The following is a 27614-nucleotide window of genomic DNA, read 5'->3' as shown; positions in this document are numbered from 1 at the left end:
CCAGGGATGACGTCATGGATCTTTAAACCCACCTCCCACCCCGGCCATGTACGTGCCATTCGTGTCGCTGAAAATAGGGAGTGCGGCGGAAGTCGACGGCAGCGTGGCTCTCCGTTCACACACCACTAAAGAGGACAGCAGTTATTCCATGTTACTCCCAAAGCCCGGGATTCCTGAGCTGTATGATGGAAACCTTTCTAATTAGCATCATTTTGTTTGGTAAAATGATTGCCTTATAAACCAAATTGTAATTGGTAATAAAATAATTTTCATACCGTGAGAAGATTTTATTAGAATCAACTTTCATTTTGGAGCTAAAAAAAGAAAATATGTCTTCTTGCAACTTTATTCATATAGACGGCCCGTTGAAAAGGGCTAAGGTGGTATCCACTCAGACATGGCCGCCGAGCTCGTAGAACTGTGTCCTTCTTCTCTGTCATTGACCGCTGTAACCCGTACTTGTTTACCAGTCGCCTTTCCCTGCGATGACGTCACTCACCAGCCTCTCAGGCTATCCGCCCCCTCCAGCAAGTGAAGTCACGAGCCCAGCTCCGCCACCGTATGACTCCGCGGGCCTCAGCACTGTCTTCACCAATAACCCGGAGGGACCTCCCGGACTCCCACCCCCTCCCCCCAGCATCCCGTTAACCCTTCCCCGCCACACTGTATCGGTGACTTTCCGCGGGGGGGCCCGGCCACAGCAGTGAGCGCCTCCGGAGTCGCGCACTACTTTACCGCCGCGGAGGGAGCGGCACGTAAAGTACGCCGTGAGTCGTCCCCCCGACCCAAGATGGCGGCGCCCTGCAGCGCTGGGAAGCGGTGAGAGGTACAGACCCCTCGGGGGTGCGCTGGGAGGGAGTGGCGGGGTCCCGGCGGGGTCCCGGCGGGCAGGGGTCGCCTTCCTGCCGAGGGGGGTGGAAGTTTCTCTCGTAGGGTGGATAGTTGGCTCGTGTGTTTGTCCCACAGGTGAGGGACTGCCCTCCCAGTGCTCCTGGCTGTAATAACTCATGCAACTGTCCCTGTCACCTCCTCTGTTCTATCTTTTTGTTTTTTTGCGGTTCTCTATAGCGCGAACTCGACCCCTCCGGTATTGGAGCGCTGTGCATGAGCACCAGTCACATTACACAAAGACTCTTTCATTTATTTGTTTTAGGCGAGGGGACACTATGTGGTTTGCCCTCCCCTCTGGTGTCTGCAGCAGTGGCCCCAATCTGTGCACAATAATACGATTACGAGTTATTTTATCTACATGGTTATGTGGTGTGTACATTGCACAGATGCTAACATTGTAGAGCAGGTAAGGGGAATATTAAAAACTAAAAAAAATCAGGAGAATGTATTTTCCCCCCGTTGGCTTCTAGTGAAACTGAGGTAATTTCGGACGTGAGACAGCCACAATTAAGCCATATTTTTGCTTTAAAAATCGGGAGTCTCCCTGCTCGTGGCACAGGAATGATGGAGTTTTGTGAAATGCATTGATATTTTACCCAGAGCTTTCACTGAGATGCTATCTCTTGGTGTGTGTCTTTTTTTTTTTTTTTTGTTGGGGGGGGGGGGGGGTGTGGAGTTGTCTGGAATAGGCGTAGTTATAGCAATGTCGTAAGCATGTAGTGCTGCTCGACCTTTCTCGTTTTTTGTTTTTTTTCCTTCTTCTCTGTGCTTTCATTGCTTCAAGAAATGTAACACAACTGATGTATCCCTAAAACAAGCCAGGGCTATTGGCTTTGTCAGTGATTGTCAGCTGCGGGCGATAAATGTTTAACAACGACTTATAATTAATACTGAAAATGTTTTAATTCTGATATTATGAGGCTGTAAATTAATCAGTAATGCGGTCCGTGGAAGGGGTATAGGTCTTCAGTGTCTCAGTAACTCCTGGTCTTCCCTCCACACTACGGTCCTCTGTAATGTTACACACTTGTACCCGTTTTATCTTCATATCGTTCTGAAACCCTCCACATCTCTTATTTCATCTCTTTCCCTTTAAGCACCATCTTCTCATTCCCCTGTGTTCACTTCTTTGTATCTTTCACTTCACCACCCACAGTACGCCCACTCACCTGCAAGCAGTGCAGTTTTTTTTTTATTTACCCCACGTCAATATTTTGCCCGCTGTTTTTCTTCTTCGCGCACATTTGCGTAGGATCACACTTACAGATGGAATACTTGAACATTGCTCCGTAATATCTTCAGAGATGCCAAGGAATGGACGGGCATATATTCATTCTGAACACTTATTGAGCTACTGATGTCAACTACTAAAAGTTCTCACTAACCTCAGCCTCAACCACAGAACTCTGAATTGTAGTCCACTATAAACAAATGGGTACACTGAGTTCAAAGTATTCACTACACAGGAGTAAAATGCTTCCTAAAACAAAAATACAGAAAAACAACATAGAAGAAATTACATGCACCGCTAGGGAATGGAAGATTAAGTAAACACAGTAAATACAAACATGGCCTTAATCGCTGTCTTGGATTACCTGTCACACTCAAATCGGGGACCCGGTCCAGTTAAGGGCCTGATTACACGCATTGTGCATCCTGGATTGTAGATAAGATTTGCAAAATACATGAATGTTACCCTGGATTGTACTCGGATTTATGGAATGTTGCTTGATATCCCATGCCCCAAAATTAAGGGGTTCGATAAAAATGGACACCCTACCTCCCACTGGACTTTTTAGTGAATGTAAAGAAGGGTATTCATGCTCTCTGTCCACTGTTTCAAGAGCTAGCCCTGCTGCTGCCGTCAAAACTTTAATCGCCACTTCTGCTGGCAAATTCAGGGAATGTGTCCACCATCTTCTTCGGGGCTATAGAAGTATAGCAGTTAATTGTAATTTGCGGAATTACATTGTCAGTATATTAATTTCTCAATGTAAAGGCATTCTTTTAATTGTCCGCCTTCCTTATGGTTTGTTTCTGCACTTTTGTGTTTAAGTAGCTTTCCGGGGAATAATTCAGTTCACCAATCGCTTTCCATTGTATGTCAATGGTGATGGAACACATTACCAAAACTTTGAAATGGTAACGCTTTATAATTTACACCAACCTTAGTTAATCAGCCCCAAGGCAGATTTTATTTTGTATTGTTTAATCGTTTGCTAATGTAAGGCCTAAAACTTCCACCTCGTTTTTGCTTAAGTAGTTTTTCCTGACATGAGGGTGATTTAAAACCCTCACTTTTTTTCATAGCATAGTTCCTTTTGTATGATCCCAAGGAGCTAGAGTACTTTGCAAGTGAAAGAACGTTATAGGCACTCGAAAGGCAGCGGTGGGTGTATCTGCAAGATCAAAAGCAACTACAGGTATGTTTAGGAAACACAGCAGGGCGACGAGCTGCAAGGAAAGGTACAAGAGCATCAGACTGCCAGCACGTGAAGCTAAGGCAGTCCTTCTATTGTGTCTAGCATTAGCGGTGACGACATACACTAGAAAAACACAGTATGTGAGAATAGGTAACGTTAGTTGATGAGCTAGATAAATGCGTGTTACAGAAACCAAACCATGGTCATACAAATGAAGGATAAAGTGGTACACAGTAAAGAAAATTATATAGCAGCGGTATTAAGAGAAAACTAACTCGGTTGTAGTAAAGAGATATGTGTTAACTATGATAATTCAAGGACGAGGATAGTGTTGATCGTGTCCAGTTTAGAGGATTGTGTAACCAAGAGGTTAAAATCATTATTTCAGGGCTGCAATATAAATGCTGCTCCATAGCACGAGGGGTAGTGAGTTCCAGTCTCTTGTTGTACTACCTAAAAAGGTCGATCTGTAGTAGGCTCGTGTGTGTGTTTTTTTTTTTTTTTTTTTTTTTTTTTTTTTTTTTTTTTAGATCTTCAGGACGGGAAACTGAGTCCCCAAGTTCTTTGTGCCCAGCACCATTTTTCTCAGGTTGCTGGCAGCCAGTCGGAGTGATCGCTTTTGCAGAAGTCTGACTTCTACTGTAAAGAGATGACCCAAGGGAAATAAAGCTCCCCGGTCCAATCAGAGGGCTCTATTTGTAAATTGGCACCCCCGCTAGGGTCTGAGAGACTCTCAAGCCCAGCTGCCAAAATACACAATTTATTTTTGACCCTTAATCTCTCAAACTACTGAACAGATTTACATCAAATCACAATCTGCTGACCGAGTTCTTGCTTCTTGCGGAGTGGTGTAGTTACATTCAGCAGTTTTTGCTGTAATCTGTCTTTAAGTCGTCTATGGAAAATGCCTGGGGATTTTACATTTTGGCATTCTCCTTTGTTAGGTTGATTATAGCAGCATGCAAGCGCTGCGCTTCTCGACATGTTGTAATTTATTCTGTGGGCTTTAACCACACCCATCACTTACAATCGTTCTTGGGCCTACCTTTAAAAAATCCATTGATGTCGTTGTTAAATGGTCTGTTTATCTCGCCTTGAGGCTGTTTTGTTACCACCATGGAGACCGACCCTGTTACATGTATTATTGCACGATCGGGCAGGTACCTTAGTGTGGCGCACAGTGTTTTTTTTTTTTTTTTTTTTTTTTTTTTTTTTTGCCACGTCACTCATCTGTATGTTGTTTCTTTACCTTCCTTGGTTTTGGGCATCTTGCAGCTTTTTATTTATTTATTTCTTTTGTGCAGTTTTATGTAACGCAGACCCAATACAAAGGTATTGCAGTGCTTTACATGAGCATTGGTTACATTACCCAAGAACACATTAATTTTTGGTACCAAGGAGAGATTAAGTGACTTGCCCAGAATCGTAGGATTTGAAAGTCTGCACCTCTAACCCATACATTTCATTGTTTCCCCTAGGGTTCTTTGTCTGGTGCATGTTGGGGCAGTCTGGGGATAACTCATTTTATTTTTTTATATATATATATCACTTGGAAATACAGGTTCTGCCATTTCATAGCACTGCAAAGCAGGTGCCATTCTTAACAAAATTGCTATAATTCATTGGCATCGACCTTGCAGAGATGAAAAAGCTATGTCAGGATTGTAATCTGACATTCTCATTCTGTCAAGACCTCTGTAGTGGGTGCATTAACCAACTGACTTGAGTAGAGCTTCACACTAGACAATAGCACGTTCTCTTGATAACCTCCGGTGGGTCACAACCGAGCACATAGGTTAGTTCTAGGCAAGAAGATGGCGAAAGGTGTTGTCTCCAAAACGGTGGAAAAGGAGTCGTGGCTCCAGCCCCAAGCTCTTCATGGCCTCTAGCTTGATAGCAAAAATCATCTAGCCTTTGGATGTAAATTGGGTCTCTTCAAACAGAGTTCAGTTAGTAGAGGCAGCCATTTCCCTAACCTTGTAGCGCAAAGAAGCTAACGCAAGGGTGCCACAGCGAGAGGAGCAGCGAATCATAGGGCACAAAAGTGGCGCAAACTACATCACTTCCTCCTTTCATAATTCACTGGTGTCACAGCTTTGACATTTCCCACCCCCACAGCTACTGCAACTTTGCAGATGCCACACCCGGAAGCGGTGTCTAAAACAGCTCTTGAACAGCACTGCTTACTGTTTGAAGAGGCCCTTCACAGTTGCTGTCGCAGAGCGCTTCCCCATCACCCTCTGGACTCCTGTGTATAATGATCCACGCATAATCTGTCACAGTCTAGTAACATTTAACCTGCTCTCTTCTCTTCCAACCCCAGGCTTCATGTAACCACTCTACTGAGAGTTCCCATGCATCATTTGATGTAAACTCTTTGCATTATTTCTGATTGCTGTGGTTACCAATTACATGGAAAATCAATGTCAAGAAAATATCTTTCTGACCCCATCAAGTGCCCCTTTTCTCACTCCTGCTACTACTGATGTTCCTCTCAGTGCTTCACCAGGCCTCCCAGTGTCCACAGGAATATACATGTTTGTTTATATGGGTACACACATCAAGGACTACATCTCAAAGTCAGTCCTGGATATTAACAGTAAAGTCTTCATGTGCAGGAGACGTTTTGAACAGGAGAACTGTTGTTTCACAAACTGTATCCACCAGGACCAGACACTGTTTGTACTTATGTAACCCAAATGTGAAGTTGTGACTTAAGTATATATATATATATTTTTTTAATAAGACATAAAGACTACAAATAGACAATATGACGAGTCCAGATTTGTCGCTGGCACAACATTGATAGGTTATTATAATATGGCTTTCACAGGGCCACAGTGAAAAGGCCCTAGACATTTGAATAGTGTACATTAAGTGGGTTATTTACATAATTGCATTGCACATTTTATTCACATAACAAATATTTGAGGTCCCGATATTTAAGTGAAGGTAGCCTGAATATGGGATAAGGTAGCCCACAGGCCTAATGTGTCCTCCGCAAAGATCTGCGTGGCAGCAAAGATTACATTTTTGATTTCTCAGAGGGGCTAGCTTGGCCTTCCATCATCCAGGGTGATACCACTTGAGCCTTTGAATGGCATATCACACCATCACTGCATGGAAGAAACCATCCGTCACTGAACTAACACACTGAGCCGAGACCATTACTACCCCAGTTAGAGAGAACTTTCAGAACCCAGCAGAAGGGGTGCCACAGCTTCAGATGACACCATACAGAAGGCAGAAGTGTACAAAACAAACTGTGGGAAGATATTAAATATATGTCTTATCTTGTCTGTCTTTTGGTACTTTCCTTGTCCTGGAGTCATGTCTTGTCATGGCTTTGGGTGTGATGCTGTGTGGTTTCTCAGGATTTTGTATGTCAGCTGGAAACATGAGAAGCTATTTGGGGAATGAGGTGATAAAATCACCCTACTGGTGGGACCATGCCACATACATGACTCACCACCTACCTTCTGTACTGATTTACATAGTAATAAATGCTTCTACAAATGTGTTTGCCTGCCTCGTGCTGTGCATCTGTCTTCTTTTCAGATCATCTATTATCAGGGCCACTGGAATTATACAGCAAAAGAGGTGTCTGAATTATGTGGCTAGAAAGTACAAATTATGCTGCATAATCAGTGGCAACATTATTTTGCTGATTTGTTATTTAACATATATTAATAGTCTGAGCAAAGATTTCTCCTTACTAGTACCAGTTTAACTCATGATCACAAGAGTCAGCAACTAAAAAGTAAGCAGATCACCTCTGCACAGGATATGCCTCTCTAGAAAATATGCCAGTCACAGAACTGCATCATCCCAGTGGCCCTTCCTCATACTAACTGCGTGCCTAATTTGGGCTACATAAATTATAGTTATAATTTTATTATTGCATTAGTCGCGTGGTGGGGTTATGAAGAGGAATGCATCTTTATGACTGCAGTATAGGTTTCCAACACAGGAGTTAATATTTTCTCTAAAGTAACACATGATTCCTATTTATGACTTGTGAGGCACTGAGAATTTCTGGCTTGCGCAACATCTATTTATGCTTCACAGACTTGCACACATCCGCCCTCAGCATCACCACAACATTGATCTGTTTCAGAGCAGTGGTTCACGCCATCTTCGATACACACAAATAGTTCTGTCACATGACCAGACAATTTTTGGATATCTACTTTGACTTTGAGAGGTCAGAGCTGAGTCACTGCCTGTGAGGGACATGGCTATCTTGGCTTACTCTCATTCTGTCTGACAACTAAACACCAGAAGTACACTAATGCTGTATGCTTTATATTTGTTGCATTTGGGGATGCACAAGTTACCCTTCAGAGGGTGTATGGTCTAACCAAGGTCTGTGGTGTAAGGAAGGTGCCTTATGGTGTCACCTAGTGGTTAGGTGAAATTATTGCCAATTTACCATAAAACCTATATGGGGACTGCCCCATTGGCACAGTTCTATTTTGCCCAAGGAGCTGAAAATTGCACCGCTCCCTGGCCCAGCTGTTCCAGCAGACATCTATTGAATGGCTGGGCCTAATTGATTCTCACATGGTTTGTCCCAGTTTATAATGGCATTGACGAGCTAAAAACAATGGAGCGGAATGTGCCTCACCATGTCTCAGACTATTTTATCTGATATTGCAATTAACACAGAGCTGCTCGCCAGCTGAAAAAGATCTGTGTGATTTCTCATTTATGGCTGTGTCACACAACCAAACTGTGTCAAAACTGGAAAGGAGACCAAGCATCAGCGTGATATAACACAAGGCACCACCACCGCGGTATCCAGTGCCACAGCAGTGACGTGAACAGTGGCCACCCTTGGCTGGATGAATGTCCACATCCTGGTCTGCAGGTATATTTTGAATGCAAACCTTTTCCCAGCCCCTAAATGAGCACCATGAGATTTACTTATCAAATGACTTCCCGGGAAGCAGGAAGTTGCGCTTATGTGCCCTGTAGCACTTATTGTCTGATTTACAGTTATTTGCATGTGTAGGTTCAACTTACTTTGTGTGAATGGCTTGATTTACAAAAGTGAAATATGAATATGAGCTTATAACTCAATTTACAAAAACACATCTATATTATGTAACATTAGGTTGGAGTACATCTGCTATCCGGTGTGGAGTGTGCATTCCACTGTGGGGATACCATAGTTTGTGCACACTGACAAATGTATGAATTGGTAACTACTCACAAACATTCTTAGCCTGGAAAAGTTTAGAGACTTACTGTTATAGACAGGAGTAAATCATTTCTCTAACAGAATGAGGGGAAGCATCCTTAAATCTGAAAAAAGTTAGAAGAGGTAAATGTCTTAGTAATTTTTCCTCATATGAAATTGTTTTCCATGAGCAGTTATGTATGTGTAGCTGCTTACAATTGTGAGTACTTCCGAAAAGTTGTCTATTGCAGGGTTCCAGGATTACTCCTGGAATTCTTCTTGAATTCCAAAATCCGAATTGAAAATATTTCCCTTAATGTAGGAGTTAACTTAAGACTGTAGCTTTTCTTAGTGAATCTGACCCCTTGTGCCTGGAAATAAAAAAGAAAAAAAACACACACAAGCGTAGAACATAACTGGAGGAGCCATGACTCCAGGCCGGTGGCAGCCCAATGCCCCCTCCTCCCTGTGAATATTTGTTACTCTTTCGCTTCTGTAATTCTAACTTGCCATTTAAAATGAAGCTGGTGATTTGTGGTCAGGCACTCTGCTTCTGTACACAGAAGTTTGGCCTCCTTTGCTAGTTGCATTTCTTTGCATTCTGAAACAGTCTTCTGTGGCTCGGTTCTGCAAAGCCATGGCTGCTTCAGAGCATCTTCGAGCTGGGTAACTTTTCTCTTCATAATTCGTATGGGACTAAAGTACTTTCTTTCTTTTTAAGTATTTTGAACCCTGGATTTTTCTACTTGCTAGAAATATTTGCTTTGAGTCTCTGTCGTCATTATCCTTGCTCAGAGAGGAGAGATGTTGGTGACCTCACAAGCTGATGGAGTGAGTGGCCTACTGATAGAACACGAGGTGACATAGGAGGCAGTGCACTGCAGCTTTTTTTTTTTTTTAATTTCATTTTTACGTTGCGGTTCTTATGTGCTATATACTTATTCTAGGTATATGTTAGTGTTATTAGAACACTTTATTGCATGTCATTATAGAGCTTGCATGTCCATTGAAGGACTTGGGAGGCAGGATCCATGCCAGGCTTGGATGCTAAACATAGTGTAAATAAGTTCCATATAAATTATTTTTTTGTGTTTTATCTTGGGTAGGTATCAAGAAACTGACATGGTTCTCGACCTACTTTGGATTCCCCAGAAAAACATACATTTGAATCCTTTTTATAGCCTGAAAAAATGCCAATGAAACAGCCCTGTAGGAGCCTAACTGGGCACCACTGGTCTAGGCGCAAAAACTATCGTCTGAACCCAGGGTTCCTGCTCTACTGAGGGGTAAAGATGGCAAGGCCAAGACTTCAAATTTTGAGTAGCCACCCCAACACAGATAATACTCATTCGAAACCATCAGCCAGTGCACAAATGTATGCACCGGAAAGGCACTGTCAAGGCCCAGGACATTTAGGTACATGTATATGTTCTACAGAGTCCAGTCCTGAGCCGGGAACTGTCATGAGACTATTAACCCAAGGCAGTGCTTTAAATAAATACATAGTACTAGCTGTTCTGTATTTTCATTTAAAACACTGACCCAAGGTCTCAGATGTAGCACCTCACACATCTAGAACCTATCCTGTTGGTGGCCCATATACCACTGAAACTGTTTCACCAATCTGTACACATTTGAAGCCTCCTGTTCAGTTAAGCTGCCTCTTCTGTTATTCTCTTTGTACACAGTCAATGTTTTTAAAAGCTAGGCTGGTATTGCCAATGTAGAGGAATAATTCCTTTAAAAGTTTACACACAGAAATATATGGGTTCCCCCTTTTATTTGCTCCTAACTCTTTTGACCCCCCTCAATCTTTGGGTTAAATGCCAAAAAGGGCCTCTTTGTGGCCTGTTTGGTGCTATAAAACGTTAGGTAAACACGCTTGAAAGGGTTGCATCTCTAGGGTATCACAGCCAGTCTGTGGAAATGAGGCAAAAACACTCCCAAGGTGGCAGCCTTGTTGTGTCCGCTCTCCTGCAGCGCCAGGCCTGGGAGGGTTGCTGTGGCACCTGGCATACATCCACTGCACTCCAAACCAAAACACATAGGTAAAATACTTTGCCATTTACAATGCCAATAGTTCTAACTCTCTCAAATGAGACCTATTGCATTGCAAATGCTTGTTCTGCTTTCCAGCTTAATGGATCATCCTAAAACCTCAGTAAGGTGGTGAGTTGATGAAGGTGTGTGTTTTTTTTTTTTTTTGTTTTTTTGTTTTTTATTTATTTATTTCCTTTTGGGAATGTTTTTATGAAGATTCGTACAAAACCATAGAAATTCAGCAATTATAGTTATTTCAAGTAACTAAACATCACCCTAAGCTAACTATAACTCGTGCCCCAGCCATGCACATTTTTTTCTTCAATAATTTGACTGTTAATGTTTCATTTATATTTTTAATGACATTATGGAAGTTGTCATGAGTGCTGTAATAACTGAGCTAACTAGAAATGCATGGCGAAAGCAAAAGTTGTAGTTGCCTTCGGGCGCAAGTTAAAGTTACTTAAAAATACTCTTACTATAGCTGCTGAATTTCCATTGTTTTATTCGAGTAAATTCAGAACCTAACTATAATGTCCACGTAACCTCAGTGTTTTTTTGTTGTTGTTGTTTTTTGTTTTTTTATAACGTAAAGTATTTTAATTACTCTACGTTAATCCAACCACAGCTGCGCACTGCTTTCAGTCGTGCACAGCAGGGGTCGGCAGCAGGGACTGTCCTGTGGCTAGGCCCTTCGGCCAACCCCTGATAACCACCAAATCCTACCCCACCCCACACCTCCAAGCTTTCCACGCACAACAAAAATCACTGGGGCATGTATTTTTGGAACACTTTGTGAATATTCGTCAAACGGATATAGGCAAGTCAAAAAACACTTTTTCTACGGAAATATGGTCCTAACTATAACTACTTACTGGCAACGGTCATTGTGTTGTGTGTGTGTGTGTGTGTATATAAATATATATATGTGTGTGTGTATATATATATAATCATTTTTATTTTTTTCTTCATTGAAAAACCTAAAGGTTACAGGGATGTTCTAGTTAGGAAATAGAATAAACAAACAAAAAAATTGAAATTCACTTTAAAAAACAAAACAAAGGGGCCTTATAGTTAGGCTCACATTTTACACGCACAACACCATAGAAATTCATATGTTATAGTTAGTTCAAGTAACTGTAACTCACGCCCTAAGGTAACTATAATCTATGCACCTGCCATGCACAGTTATCTGATCAATCATTTTACTGCAGATGTTAGTGACATTAACAATAATGATATCAAGACGTCATGAACGCTGGAATTTGTGGAGTAATCAGCAGTGCGTGGGGAGGGCGCGAGTTATAGTAGTGAATTTCAGTGGTTTTGTACGTGTAAAATTTGGGTGCAGTTATAATGTCCCTGTAACCTTTCATTTTTTAAAGTGATTTTTGTAAAAAAAAAATATATATATTTTAATGTAAAGTAATTTTTATTACTATACATTAATCCAAACACTGCCCATGTGACGCACTCATGAAGAGTCTTTCTCTGTAGATGTGAGAATCTTTCTGGTTGTGAAAGTGGGTGTATGAGGGCCTGAGTGGTTCTGTGACGATCTGTGTGGTCTAGTGAGTGGGTGCGTCAGTGTTTGATTGGCTGTGTGAGTGTCTTCAATACTGTGAGTCAGGAGCTCATGTACCCACTTACAGACCCATCGAGACACGAACTCAATAGCTCACAGACGCCCCCACAGAGACACTCACACACCCAGTCACAGACCAACTCGGATACTTATGCACCCACTCCCAGACCAACGGAGACACTATTGAACCCACCCATAGAGCCAGACACTGATGCAGCACTGAGCAGAAACTTGTGGCCACCATTTTAGGTGATGGGACATGGTCCTCGGGGTTATAAAATGAGATGTGGCATAAGACTCAGATTATGCCTTTAAATTTTTTTTCATGCCGCACCATACTTGTGTGTACGTCGCAACACTTAACGCCCCCTTTGTAACATCGCAACGAATTTGCGAATATCTGCGTCAACAAACATTCAATCATTCATACACTAATTCACTCACTCTCCTTCTCAGACCCAAATGCTCCCACTCAGAACCTCATGCACCCATTCACAGACCCATTAAGGCACTGGCGCCTTCGCTCACAGACCACCACAGAGACACACACACACACACACCCAGTCTCACACTATTGAACCCACTCATGCACTTGATGCACCCTTTCACACACCCACTCGGACCCTGATGGATCCACTCACACACCCACTCAGTACCTCGTGCTCACTTACAGACCCAGTCAGTCACTCATGCACCCACTCACAACAGGGCCCTAGACATACAAATGTATGTTCCCTAAAATTTCTCAAACTGCTGAATTGATTTACATCAAATATACAAAAGTGTAATCTGTGTACCAAAACCTACTTTACTTCTAAATTTCATATAATTCCGTCCAGTGGTTCGAGCTGTAGTCGTGTTCACCCCTATGGTAATTAGAATGGGAAACTCACGTTTTTTGCCCTCCCGTTTTTTTTTTTTTTTTGTCCCCGCTTGACAGAACACCCCAAAACTTCCTGTGCCCAACAGGAATCACTGGAACACTTATTTGCAAAACTTACGTGAAGATTCTTCAAAGATGTAGGCAAATAAAAATAACGCTTTTTCTATGGAAACATGGTCCTAACTAGAACTACCTAGTGGCGACCACCACTAGGTAATATATATCTTGTGGTAATCGCAGTTGTCAAATTACAGGTTTATACCACTAAATCTAGACAATGACCTCTGTGCTTCCCTTGTCACTAGACAATACATCTGAAAGCAAGAAGCATTTGAATAAAGAAAATACTCTGTCCAGTAGAATTACTGTTTTGTGTAAAGCATCACTCCCTACTCCTAGGGTGAAAAAAAAGAAAGAAAAAAAAACACAAATTTCTTGAGTTAGCTCTTGACTGCTCCCTGAAAAATTCTCTTCACAGTTTCCCTGCTTGTTAATCGCCCATAAGTCAAATCACCACCAGGCTGTAGAGACACACTGTCACCACCCGGAAGCCAACACCTGGTGCTGTGCCAGATGACATAGACTTGTCAGTTCACTTCTCCTTCCTTCATGTCTGTATGAAACACCCTTTGAGGAGGACATGGATACCATGGTGTCGCTGCAGTGCTTCAGCTGTACATGGCTGCAGTCATACGAGTTGCTGCATGAGTAGTGCAGGACATGCGGTGAAACACTCGGCTGAAAGACTCTGCAGTTAAAGGCACATTTTCTTGTTGTAATACAAGAATGCTCCATATTGTTGCTCCTCTCATATGGAAAGCGCTAAGGTGTCATTTTTCTACGAATGAAATTGACTGTTGCAACTTTACTTGTTGTGTAAATAGTATATGGTAATCTTAGTTACCCAACTGGTTGATACTTATTTTTATCAAGATTGAAGCGCAGTACCAGTCCCTATCAAGTTCCCACCTGTGACCTGCGATGTGAGTTTAATCTTTATAGCAGGTGCATTAACCTGTTGAGCGACTCAGAGTTAACTGCTGGTTTTAATATAGTCTTAGTAATAAGTGCAGCTGTTGCTGTCCAGTATTGGTTGGGAGGGTTGCTTAAAAAGGAAGGCCAAGTAGAAGTTTAGGAGCCTCTGAACCTCACAAGATGCAGGAAAACTGCCTTGGCTACTCTGGACTGCTGATGTAGTCTTAATCTTCAAATTTGAAGACTATAAGATTGAGCTCAGCAAGACAGATCAGTGCGCTATGAAAATGTCTTCCATCCTCCGGAGGTGAGATCAGTCGCTCCTGGACTCCTTCCCTGTTCTGTCCCAGATTAATACCCCAGTACTCCATCAGTGCTCCTGCGGCAGATGTTAAACTAGTACCAGATGCTTCATAATAGACATTGCCATGTGGCTCTAGTATATCTAGGTCTCTAACAGGCCTCGCCTATAATCGAATACACGTATCAGTCCACAGAATCTAACCACACTGCTCACCATCTCAACAGGCATAGAGTGTGAAGTGAGCTGAACGCGGATGCTTTTGAAGTAAGTGAACTTTAAATAATCAGCATGTAGTTAAAAAAAAATCACCCCAGTCCACTCCAAGCTCCTCAGCCGTCTCCGCTTTCATCATCTCGGTTTGCTATTCCAAAATAGAACCTCCACCTTATGTCAAAGAAGTAATGTAAATAGTAGATACTATTGAAAGGATCACACCAGCATAAATATTAACACACATACAACTGGTGAATACTTCAGAGTGACTTTTAGAGATCAGCTGCTCAGTGGAGGACTCCCAACATTCCATTCCTGCAGGTGTTGGCCAGCCACACACTATGACAATTCCTGACCATCTTACGACGTTCACAGAAAGGATGACTAATTTAGCCTGTCCTGGCAGTTCTCTGACCAGCTTCTCTCCCACCCTGGCCTGTTCGGGTTCATTCGCCCTCTGAATGGATGATCCCTACAGTAACCACCAAGGTAGACTAACACAGAGGGATACCCTAAAGGGACCTGCACAGCAAATCGAGGCCTGCAAGCAGGTTACTAATTACAACCTTCATTCATATCACTGCTAAGGGCTGCATCTCATAATGCAAATACCACACTTGAATGGTCATTACAAACGTCATGGAAACACTTCCCTCATCGAATCAAAACAAAGACAACACCCTTCAGCCGCTCTTAGCGTAGCATTCTACTGGTGCAGGCAAGCGCTTCGGTGCCCCACATAGGGGTAGCAAGCGCTAGGTATATATTACAGTACTCCACATTTGTGTAGCCCTCACAAGGAATTATCAAGTGGTCTACACAAAGACATGCATTGTGTGCACACACAGGGCCTTCAGGAGGTCTGTAAAACATGTGCACTTTACTGATCACACAGTATTAGGAAAGTGTATAAACGGATACACATGTTATGTCACACAGATTTATTAAGGGGATGAATGATTATTACTCATCAAAGTATGATTATGATGTATTTAAGGCATCTAAAATGGTTCCCATGTAAGCCACTCTTTGCACTTCATTGCACGTAGTCTCAAAAAGCACACATTGCCACCAGTGGTGTAACAAAGGCCCCACAGCCCCTTGAGTGTGGGGACCCTCAAGCCCCCCCCCCCCCCCCCCCCCTCAGCACAGCACCTGCCCTCAGTGAGTCTGGAGAGAGGAGCCCCTCCATGTTCTTTGCATGGTGCTATATGTCTGTGAGTTAGTGGCTTGCATGAATTCACAAGAACTTACAGAAGTAGACCAGGAAATCGTATTCCTAGCAAATATTTGCATGTGTATATTTACTCATACAAAAATCTATCGAGCGTTTACAAGTTCACGTTGCCTCCAACCACTTTTTTCCCCAATCCTGGAAGAACTCCTACTTCTGCCATTGTCAGGAGTAAATTTCCAACCTTTCTTAGTTTATAGAAAAGTTTTTAGAGAAGAGCTAGTGAACATCCTTAAAACATGCAGACTCCAAGGCATTCCAGCCCTGGAACTATTGCTTACTTCCTTCTCCAGCCCCGGTATGCAGATCTTCAGAAAGGTAGCCAAACAAGGGGGGAATTGCTATAGTAGGGATTGAAATTGCAACTGTTTAATCTCTACTATAGAATTAGCCTTCGCATGACTGGAGAGGCTATTATCAGAGCTCTTACATAATGCGAGTGCTGCCATAATGTTTGCCGTACTACATGGCACCAAAGGGTCAAGTAGATTTAAAAAAAATAAAAATAAAAATTCCACAGGACAAGTAGATTTAAGAAGCAACCTGTCCCGAGGACAAGTAGATATTTTATTAAATTCCACACCCCTGAAATTGACTTGGATTTTGTGACCACTCTCATTAGAAGCATGTCACTGCTGGCACGTCTTTGCAAAGTCACATGAAACCAACACTATGCCAGCTAAGACAACAAATGGATTCGTTGTCCACCTTGAAGAGCTTTGGAACCACTTCAGGGGAATAAGGTGCTATCCTGAAGGCATATTACTAACAATTAATGTAACCTTGCCGAACAAGTGATCTATAGAAAGACCTGTTTTTCTTTTAGGCTTGGGTATTGAGGGAGACCCGTAAAAGGCCTACATGTTGCCTTCTTGGAATTTCAACATTCGGTAGTGAAAGATTTTATTTTATCCACTAATGCACAGTATTGTTCACAGGGGAGATGTGTATTGTGTTCTCCTTATTTCCATTCCTCTGTGTCTCTTACTCTTCTTTGTGCAGCTCATGCCTCTGCATTCTCTACTGCTCCTTTTTTCCTGACTAGATGCCAGAGTGTACTGTTGCTTTCTAGCTGTACCCCTTCTCTGTCTTCAGTTAGCCCCACTGGTTTGACGTGACCTCAGAGTATATACAGTAGTTCACAAGAAGCCACTCAGATTTTACGCTCTCTCTCTCCTAAGATGCACATTTAACCCCTACCCCATAACAAGTTTATATAAAGTTGTAAATAAATTAAAGAGCGTACCTATTGATGGCTTGGCCGCCTCTATTGGCTTGAATATAGACACAGTATTTGTCTGTGTGAATTACCTCGAGGTATGTTTACAGACTTTGACCTGCAGATTTAGTTTAAAACTCCCTCTGTGTTACTCTCTGGTCATTTGTCAATAAAATAAAGGGACCTCCCATCCTAGAGAAAGCCCATCTTCCTTTCTGGCGGTCTGTTTCTTGTGCCCAGCTAGTGCCCATGACTAGAGCGCCGTGCCCCTGTGTGGCAGCATGTCTCTCACCTCTGGACATGCTAGATGAAACCTATCATATCCTAACACAACTGTGCAGCCACCAACCTTTTTGTCCTGCTAGTCTCATTGCATCTCAGGAGGAAAATTATTCCCATGATAGTCACTACAACACTAGGCTTTATTCTTGGAGGTTTCTCATTCTGTTTTGAGGACTGGCCAGTGTTTCGGTTGTAGCCTTCTGCCTTCAAAGGCTCAATTAAGACTCCTTTCTGACTCCTTGAAAGGCAGTGTATTATGTCTGCTTGATAAAGGCAACCGAGTTCTGACAAACAACTTTGGCCATTTGGAGACTGAAGCCAAGGGGTGTGTTTTTTTTTTTTGAAAGGCTAGCTCCATACCTTAATCTAATCAACCTAAAAAGAGAAAGCTCCGCCCACACGTTGATGCACCTGTTTTGATTTGGCAGACCTTGCATGCTTTCACTGAAAGTGCTTATCCACCAAGAGCTTTAATCATTTGTTGATCCAGTTTCCAGAGCTCTTTAATGAGTTTAGCTACTGTGCTAGAACAGAACTTGATAGCTGGGTCAAACACTTCAGAGATACGTTAGCATGGCATTCCATGAGAGAGTGGTGTTTTTCTTGCTGATTTGCACAAGGGGCAGGGCGGTAGTTTCCTAAAGCCATGTAGCAGATTTGCGTCCCAACAGTTTGTCAGCCAGTACCCATGGTCCATTTTTAGGCAGTTAGTAAGAGAGGATCCTGAGGGACAAAGTATCAACAAGGGTCTCTGCTTGATGTCCTGTTTTGTATGTCTGGACCGTGGTTGGGTGGCTTCGTTTACCTCTTTTCTTTTCATGTCTGCATGTTTCCAGATCTGTGGATTTTGAGAGTTAATGGACCAACAATCAGATGGGACTTGGGAGGGAATTACTTTTGAATCGATGCTTCTTTGTTCCGGTGTGCAGAAATAATTTTGTGGTATTCACTTTATGGGATGATGGCTTGAGGAATGGGATCTTGTTACCTTTTTTGATGGCTTTATAAATTCTAATGTGGTTGTGGGTGTAGGAAAGTACCATCTTGCCTGGCATGTTACCCCCATATTTCACTGTATATATGTTGTTTTAGTTGTATGTGTCACTGGGACCCTGCCAGCCAGGGCCCCAGTGCTCATAAGTGTGCCCTGTATGTGTTACCTGTGTTATGACTAACTGTCTCACTGAGGCTCTGCTAATCAGAACCTCAGTGGTTATGCTCTCTCATTTCTTTCAAATTGTCACTAACCGGCTAGTGACCAATTTTACCAATTCACATTGGCATACTGGAACACCCTTATAATTCCCTAGTATATGGTACTGAGGTACCCAGGGTATTGGGGTTCCAGGAGATCCCTATGGGCTGCAGCATTTCTTTTGCCACCCATAGGGAGCTCTGACAATTCTTACACAGGCCTGCCACTGCAGCCTGAGTGAAATAACGTCCACGTTATTTCACAGCCATTTTACACTGCACTTAAGTAACTTATAAGTCACCTATATGTCTAATCTTTACCTGGTAAAGGTTGGGTTCTAAGTTACTTAGTGTGTGGGCACCCTGGCACTAGCCAAGGTGCCCCCACATTGTTCAGGGCCAATTCCCCGGACTTTGTGAGTGCGGGGACACCATTACACGCGTGCACTACATATAGGTCACTACCTATGTGTAGCTTCACAATGGTAACTCCGAATATGGCCATGTAACATGTCTATGATCATGGAATTGCCCCCTCTATGCCATCCTGGCATTGTTGGCACAATCCCATGATCCCAGTGGTCTCTAGCACAGACCCGGGTACTGCCAAACTGCCTTTCCCGGGGTTTCACTGCAGCTGCTGCTGCTGCCAACCCCTCAGACAGGTTTCTGCCCTCCTAAGGTCCGGCCAGGCTTGGCCCAGGAAGGCAGAACAAAGGACTTCCTCAGAGAGAGGGTGTTACACCCTCTCCCTTTGGAATAAGGTGTCAGGGCTGGGGAGGAGTAGCCTCCCCAGCCTCTGGAAATGCTTTCATGGGCACAGATGGTGCCCATTTCTGCATAAGCCAGTCTACACCGGTTCAGGGACCCCTGAGCCCTGCTCTGGCGCGAAACTGGACAAAGGAAAGGGGAGTGACCACTCCCCTGACCTGCACCTCCCATGGGAGTTGCCCAGAGCTCCTCCAGTGTGCTCCAGACCTCTGCCATCTTGGAAACAGAGGTGCTGCTGGCACACTGGACTGCTCTGAGTGGCCAGGAACAGCAGGTGACATCAGAGACTCCTTCTGATAGGCTAGCAACACCTGAAGGAGCCTATCTTCTCTCCTAAGTAGCCAAACCCTCTTTTTTCTGGCTATTTAGGGTCTCTGCTTTGGGGATTTCCTTAGATAACGAATGCAAGAGCTCATCAGAGTTCCTCTGCATCTCTCTCTTCACCTTCTGCCAAGGAATCGACTGCTGACCGCGCTGGAAGCCTGCAAAACTGCAACAAAGTAGCGAAGACGACTACTGCAACTCTGTAACGCTGATCCTGCTGCCTTCTCGACTGCTTTCCTGGTGGTGCATGCTGTGGGGGTAGTCTGCCTCCTCTCTGCACTAGAAGCTCTGAAGAAATCTCTCGTGGGTCGACGGAATCGTCCCCCTGCAACTGCAGGCACCAAAGAACTGCATCACCGGTCCCCTGGGTCTCCTCTCAGCACGACGAGCGAGGTCCCTTGAATCCAGCAACTCTGTCCAAGTGACTCCCACAGTCCAGTGACTCTTCAGTCCATGTTTGGTGGAGGTAAGTCCTTGCCTCCTCACGCCAGACTGCATTGCTGGGTACCGCGTCTTTTGCAGCTACTCCGGCTCCTGTGCACTTTCCGAAGGAATCCTTTGTGCACAGCCAAGCCTGGGTCCACGGCACTCTAACCTGCATTGCACGACCTCCTGAGTTGTCCTCCGGCGGCGTGGGACTCCTTTGTGCAACTTCGGGTAGGCACCGTTTCACTCCACTTCGTAGTGCCTGTTCCGGCACTTCTGCGGGTGCTGCCTGCTTCTGAGAGGGCTCCTTGTCTTGCTGGGTGCCCCCTCTGTCCCCTGACGCAATTGGCGACATCCTGGTCCCTCCTGAGCCACAGCAGCATCCAAAAACCCTAACCGCACGACTTGCAGCTAGCAAGTCTTGTTTGCGGTCTTTCTTCAGGAAAACACTTCTGCACGACTCTCCACGGCATGGGACATACTTCTTCCAAAGGGGAAGTTTCTAGCCCTTGTCGTTCCTGCAGAATCCTCAGCTTCTACTGCCTAGTAGCAGCTTCTTTGCACCCACAGCTGGCATTTCCTGGGCATCTGCCCACTCTCGACTTGGTCGTGACTTTTGGACTTGGTCCCCTTGTTCCACAGGTACCCTCGTCTGGAAATCCATCTTTGTTGCATTGCTGGTTTTGGTCTTTCCTGCAGAATTCCCCGATCACGACTTCTGTGCTCTTTGGGGAACTTTAGTGCACTTTGCACTCACTTTTCAGGGTCTTGGGGTGGGCTATTTTTCTAACCCTCACTGTTTTCTTACAGTCCCAGCGACCCTCTACAAGGTCACATAGGTTTGGGGCTCCATTCGTGGTTCGCATTCCACTTTTGGAGTATATGGTTTGTGTTGCCCCTATCCCTATGTGTCCCCATTGCATCCTATTGTAACTATACATTGTTTGCACTGTTTTCTAATACTATAGTGCATATTTTTGGTATTGTGTACATATATCTTGTGTATATTTGCTATCCTCATACTGAGGGTACTCACTGAGATACTTTTGGCATATTGTCATAAAAATAAAGTACCTTTATTTTTTAGTATATCTGTGTATTGTGTTTTCTTATGATATTGTGCATATGACACTAGTGGTACTGTAGGAACTTCACTCGTCTCCTAGGTCAGCCTAAGCTGCTCTGCTAAGCTACCATTATCTATCAGCCTAAGCTTCTAGACACCCTATACACTAATAAGGGATGCCTGGTGCAAGGTGTAAGTACCCCTTGGTACTCACTACAAGCCAGTCCAGCCTCCTACAGTGGGGTGCAAAATTGCCTCGGTTTTCCTCATCTTTTTATTTGCTTTTTGGAGCTTTAGTTGAGGTTTCCACCACCTGCTTTTCTTAATCTGTTGAGTAGTTACTTCTCTTTATCAGATTTATAAAGCGCATGGCTACCCATGAAGGGTTTCCCAGTGCTACAAACTGCTGGAACCTGATAAACTCTAGAATGTGGTCAACAGATTCCTCAAAAAGCCATGTAGCTCTCAACATCTTACAGGGATGAGGTTGCTAAGGGCTGAAGTCACCTGGTGGAACTCGAACTGCTTGTATCGGGTTAAGTAAGGAAGCAGTAGCTGAGAGTTAAAAGTGGAGGTCTAGCTTCCTTCGTGCTCTTAGCCTTACTACTCGGTTTGAGATGATGGGTGTCTTCTGTGAGGATGAAATAGGGAAGTTGCAGTTTATCTGGTGTGGTACATCAAGGCCACAGGAAAGTTTACGGTTACTGGAGGTCTGAGGGGCGTCCAGTATTGCATTGCATCTGACCGGCTATATGAGTAAGCCCTGGAACCAAATGATATGAATCTATCTCAGATTATTAAGTAGATGTTTTGTTTGTTACAGCTGATGTTTGTTTCAAGATTATTTTATGGAAACAGAGCAGACTGTTCTCTGTGAATGTAGGTTTTTGTGGGGAGGATGGTAGTTAGAAGAAATATATCTAGTTTCTGGTTGGGAACAGAAAAACATTTATCATTTAAGCTTGACCTTTTGGGGCAGTGCAGTCTTGGATTAATTTGAAGGCAGACAGGTTTTAAATTGTAGGTGTAATCCCCCTCACCCCCCCCCCCGCCCCCCCCAAATCTCCAGGGAGTCCGGAAACAAACGATTGTGGTTGCTACTGGTAGGGACATTTGAATGAGATGGGGACTTCTCTACAGTTCTGCTTATGTCTGTGTCCAGGACGTGGGTCCTTCGTTACTTAGTTGCTGACTGAAGTGAGGTTTTCAAACAGTTTTTTCTTGAGAGAGATGAATGAGATATGCAAAGATTGGTGAGCTATGTTGTATCATTGATGCTCCAGTGTGTGAGATGATCTTTTCATGTAATGTCCTTAAGGGCATACACACACCCTCCTTCACCCATGTGACAACTATGTAAAGTGTGCCTAGATTGCTATGGAGGGGTTCTTGGTGATATTTACAAACCAAAGGTTGACTGGCTTATAAATGCCATTTGAACCCAGAGATGGCAAGGTTGGACTATATTGTACATGTTACTAGTTATGTATTTGTTAGGTTACATCATGGTTGATTATTTTTAGTACTATTTAGAAATATTTAGAGCATTTAAACACCTGTTTTAATATTTATTCTTCGTCTGAGGCTACAGCTCTGTCTGGCAATGTTTTGGGAAATGTATGTTTTTGTTGATAATAACATTTAAAATGTTTTATGCAACAGTGTGTAGTATCGTAAATCAAATGTGAAATGCAAAGTGCATTGTAAGGAAACTTAAAACATGTGACCTAAAATGTGCTTTTGCATTTGTGTGTTGGCACCACAGGGTAGGTTCAAAAAGACGTATAAAGAAAGGAAAACCGTCCAGTGTGAGACAGTAACATTGTGCTAACGGTTCTGTTTACATAATACTTTCAAACTCTGAGATGGGTTAATTAGTCTGAGTTAGCACTACCATTGCGAACATTTTTATTTTAATTTTTTTAAAGAAAGAAAAGACGAAAAGTTTAACTTGAAACCACTGTCAGACATTCAATAAGGCTTATCCATGTGGAAAAACATATGTATATATATATATAGGAAGCATGGTTATTGTAATACTGGGGGTAGTGGGCTTTATAAACTGCTCCGCTGTGATTTTATTTGTATTTATTTTTTGTTGGGGGGGGGGGGAGGGAGAGTACATGAGCTAGGGCACACGGGGATTGTTGGCAAAATAGGTCGTCTTGGCAAATTTTTGGAAAATGGGGGGTGGGGGGGAAGTACATGAGCTAGGGCACACGGGGATTGTTGGCAAAATAGGTCGTCTTGGCAAATTTTTGGAAAATGGGGGGTGGGGGGGAAGTACATGAGCTAGGGCACACGGGGATTGTTGGCAAAATAGGTCGTCTTGGCAAATTTTTGGAAAATGATTGCCTCGCGCAGTCACCGCTCCCTGATAAGTGGTCGCGCGAAGGCCCTTGGCCCATGGCTCGTGGTTGCGTCGGCGCGTGCTTTTAAAGAGTGCTCTTCACTTTGTTACTGTTTCGAACATGGCATCTAATTGGGGGCTGCTGTGTCCACGCGAACATAGACATTTTTATTCTCGAGACACAGATGGTCTGGCCCTTTAAGGTACCTAGTGAGGCCTTCTCGCTGAAAGATGCCCTGTCAGCCACTTTGGTGTCTGTTAATAAGTGATCCACTTTTAGGTCCCCCCTTGGGCACCCGCGTCCTTATCCAGGTGGTAATCCTTTCAAGAGACTGCAGACGTGGAAAAATACGGTGCAGCTGTCTGCAGCCATGTGTAGCACAGGAATGTGTAATGGGGGCTTCTACTCCATGTGTGTTGGAGTGGGGAGTGATTTAGGGCGGTTACTCCATACATGTATGATTTGGGAGTGATTAGGGTGTTCCGTTGCACCTCCATCCGTGATTTGAAAAAGCAAACTCCTTGGAATAAGACGGTTATAGAAATTTACAAGCTTTCCACCATTACGCGGTGTGGAGAGAGAATATTGTGATCTAAAATGTGTGTCAGCCTGTGTAGGAAAGTACCATCTTGCCTGGCATGTTACCCCCATATTTCACTGTATATATGTTGTTTTAGTGTATGTGTCACTGGGACCCTGCCAGCCAGGGCCCCAGTGCTCATAAGTGTGCCCTGTATGTGTTCCCTGTGTGATGACTAACTGTCTCACTGAGGCTCTGCTAACCAGAACCTCAGTGGTTATGCTCTCTCTGCTTTCTAATTTGTCACTAACAGGCTAGTGACCAATTTCACCAATTCACATTGGCATACTGGAACACCCTTATAATTCCCTAGTATATGGTACTAAGGTACCCAGGGTATTGGGGTTCCAGGAGATCCCTATGGGCTGCAGCATTTCTTTTGCCACCCATAGGGAGCTCTGACAATTCTTACATAGGCCTACCACTGCAGCCTGAGTGAAATAACGTCCACGTTATTTCACAGCCATTTACCACTGCACTTAAGTAACTTTTAAGTCACCTATATGTCTAACCTTCACCTGGTGAAGGTTGGGTGCTAAGTTACTTAGTGTGTGGGCACCCTGGCACTAGCCAAGGTGCCCCCACATCGTTAAGGGCAAATTCCCCGGACTTTGTGAGTGCGGGGACACCATTACACGCGTGCACTATACATAGGTCACTACCTATGTATAGCGTCACAATGGTAACTCTGAACATGGCCATGTAACATGTCTAAGATCATGGAATTGTCACTCCAATGCCACTCTGGCATTGGGGAGACAATTCCATGATCCCCCGAGTCTCTAGCACAGACCCGGGTACTGCCAAACTACCTTTCCCGGGGTTTCACTGCTGGTGCTGCTGCCAACCCCTCAGACAGGTTTCTGCCCTCCTGGGGTCCAGCCAGGCTTGGCCCAGGAAGGCAGAACAAAGGACTTCCTCAGAGAGAGGGTGTTACACCCTCTCCCTTTTGAAAAAGGTGTCGGGCTGGGGAGGAGTAGCCTCCCCCAGCCTCTGGAAATGCTTTGATGGGCACAGATGGTGCCCATCTCTGCATAAGCCAGTCTACACCGGCTCAGGGATCCCCCAGCCCTGCTCTGGAACGAAACTGGACAAAGGAAAGGGGAGTGACCACTCCCCTGACCTGCACCTCCCAGGGGAGGTGCCCAGAGCTCCTCCAGTGTGCTCCAGACCTCTGCCATCTAGGAAACAGAGGTGCTGCTGGCACACTGGACTGCTCTGAGTGGCCAGTGCCAGCAGGTGACGTCAGAGACTCCTTCTGATAGGCTCTTACCTGTGTTGCTAGCCTAGCTTCCTTCCTAGGTAGCCAACCCTCCTTTTCTGGCTATTTAGGGTCTCTGCTTTGGGGAATTCTTTAGATAACGAATGCAAGAGCTCATCAGAGTTCCTCTGCATCTCTCTTCACCTTCTGCCAAAGGATCGACCGCTGACTGCCCAGGACGCCTGCAAAACCGCAACAAAGTAGCAAAGACGACTACTGCAACCTTGTATCGCTGATCCTGCCGCCTTCTCGACTGTTTCCTGGTGGTGCATGCTCTGGGGGTAGCCTGCCTCCTTCTTGCACCAGGAGCTCTGAAGAAATCTCCTGTGGGTCGACGGAATCTTCCCCCTGCAACCGCAGGCAACAAAAGACTGCATCACCGGTCCTCTGGGTCCCCTCTCAGCACGACGAGCGTGGTCCCTGGAACTCAGCAACTCTGTCCAAGTGACTCCCACAGTCCAGTGACTCTTCAGTCCGAGTTTGGTGGAGGTAAGTCCTTGCCTCCCCACGCTAGACTGCATTGCTGGGTACCGCGTGATTTGCAGCTGCTCCGTCTCCTGTGCACTCTTCCAGGATTTTCTTCATGCACAGCCAAGCCTGGGTCCCCGACACTCTAACCTGCAGTGCACAACCTCCTGAGTTGTCCTCAGGCGTCGTGGGACTTCCTTTTGTGTCTTCGGGTGAGCTCCGGTTCACTCCTCTTCGAAGTGCCTGTTCCGGTACTTCTGCGGGTGCTGCCTGCTTCTGTGAGGGCTCCCTGACTTGCTGGGTGCCCCCTCTGTCTCCTCATCCAAGTGGCGACATCCTGGTCCCTCCTGGGCCACAGCAGCATCCAAAAACCCTAACCGCGACCCTTGCAGCTAGCAAGGCTTGTTTGCGGTCTTTCTGCATGGGAACACCTCTGCAAGCTTCTTCACGACGTGGGACATCCATCCTCCAAAGGGGAAGTTTCTAGCCCTCTTCGTTCTTGCAGAATCCACAGCTTCTACCATCCGGTGGCAGCTTCCTTGCACCCTCAGCTGGCATTTCCTGGGCATCTGCCCAATCTTGACTTTGTCGCTACTCTTGGACTTGGTCCCCTTGTTCCACAGGTACTCTTGTCCGGAAATCCACTTTGGTTGCATTGCTGGTGTTGGTCTTCCTTGCAGAAATCCCCTATCACGACTTCTGTGTTCTCTGGGGAATATAGGTGCACTTTACACCTACTTTTCAGGGTCTTGGGGTGGGCTATTTTTCTAACCCTCACTGTTTTCTTACAGTCCCAGCGACCCTCTACGAGCTCACATAGGTTTGGGGTCCATACGTTATTCGCATTCCACTTTTGGAGTATATGGTTTGTGTTGCCCCTATACCTATGTGCTCCTATTGCAATAAATTGTAATTTTACACTGCTTGCATTACTTCCTTTTGCTATTACTGCATAATTTTGGTATTGTGTACATATATCTTGTGTATATTTGGCATCCTCATCCTGAGGGTACTCACTGAGATACTTTCGGCATATTGTCATAAAATAAAGTACCTTTATTTTTAGTATATCTGTGTATTGTGTTTTCTTATGATATTGTGCATATGACACCAGTGGTATAGTAGGAGCTTTGCATGTCTCCTAGTTCAGCCTAAGCTGCTAGAAACACCTCTTCTACACTAATAAGGGATAACTGGACCTGGTACAGAGTGTAAGTACCTCTGGTACCCACTACAAGCCAGGCCAGCCTCCTACAGCCTGGTGCTGGAATTGCGGCTTGTTTGGGGTGCCAAACATTGAGCTAGCCCTTTGGAGAGAAATTGGGTACAACCTACTCCTTGGGGAGCAGGGGACGGACTGTTCTCTTCCACCTCCGCTGCACCCCCCATCTTTCCCATGTTCGCACGCCGACCTACAGCTTCTCTCTCCGCCCCTCGGCTCTCCCCGATCCATAGTCTTTCCTACGGGCCCCTGGAGAAGTGAGTTGGCGGTGGTCAGTGCAGAAGCCTAGGAGCTGTGCTCTGCGGTCCCATGGGTGCTCTGACTTCTGGGAGGAGTGCTCCTTGTTGAGCAGACAGCCATGCTCTGCATTTGCAAGGTGAGGGATAAAATGCTCGATTTAATCCCAGCCCCTGGCAGTCGCTTGGGGCCGCATCTCTGTCCTTTTTTTGCCCACCATGCCACTTCAGATAGTACCCAACCACAGGCAAATCAGTCAGTCTTTACCCTACTTCAGTAGGAACAGTCTACCCCGAACTGGCAGGTCGGCTGATTTCCCGAAATGAAACGCAGGCAACCAAAGACCCTTTTTGCCCGGTTTAGGGCCCATCAGTCTGGAGTAGCGTGGCCCCCGTGGTGCAGTGAGCACGGGACCCACGTTTGCCCTTTCCTGTCGCCCCAAGGCCTCAACTGCAACAACCACCAGGTGTGGATTGAATGCTT

General features: G+C 44.6%; 1 protein-coding gene across 2 annotated transcripts in view; it reads left to right on the top strand.

Moving 5' to 3' along the window:
* The first annotated feature begins 744 nt into the window (after nt 1–744).
* TSC1 (TSC complex subunit 1) overlaps nt 745–27614 on the top strand; it is a 188673-nt gene continuing 161803 nt past the window's right edge. For both annotated transcript variants that reach the window (XM_069237129.1, XM_069237128.1), the window contains exon 1: nt 745–826. The gene's annotated coding sequence lies outside the window, so the exon portion shown is untranslated. The remainder of the gene's footprint in view (nt 827–27614) is intronic.

The sequence above is a fragment of the Pleurodeles waltl genome, chromosome 6 (genome assembly GCF_031143425.1).
Source record: "Pleurodeles waltl isolate 20211129_DDA chromosome 6, aPleWal1.hap1.20221129, whole genome shotgun sequence".
Classification (NCBI taxonomy): domain Eukaryota; kingdom Metazoa; phylum Chordata; class Amphibia; order Caudata; family Salamandridae; genus Pleurodeles; species Pleurodeles waltl.
The sequence above is the reverse complement of the archived record's forward strand: the minus strand, read 5'-3'. Positions and strand labels throughout refer to the sequence as shown.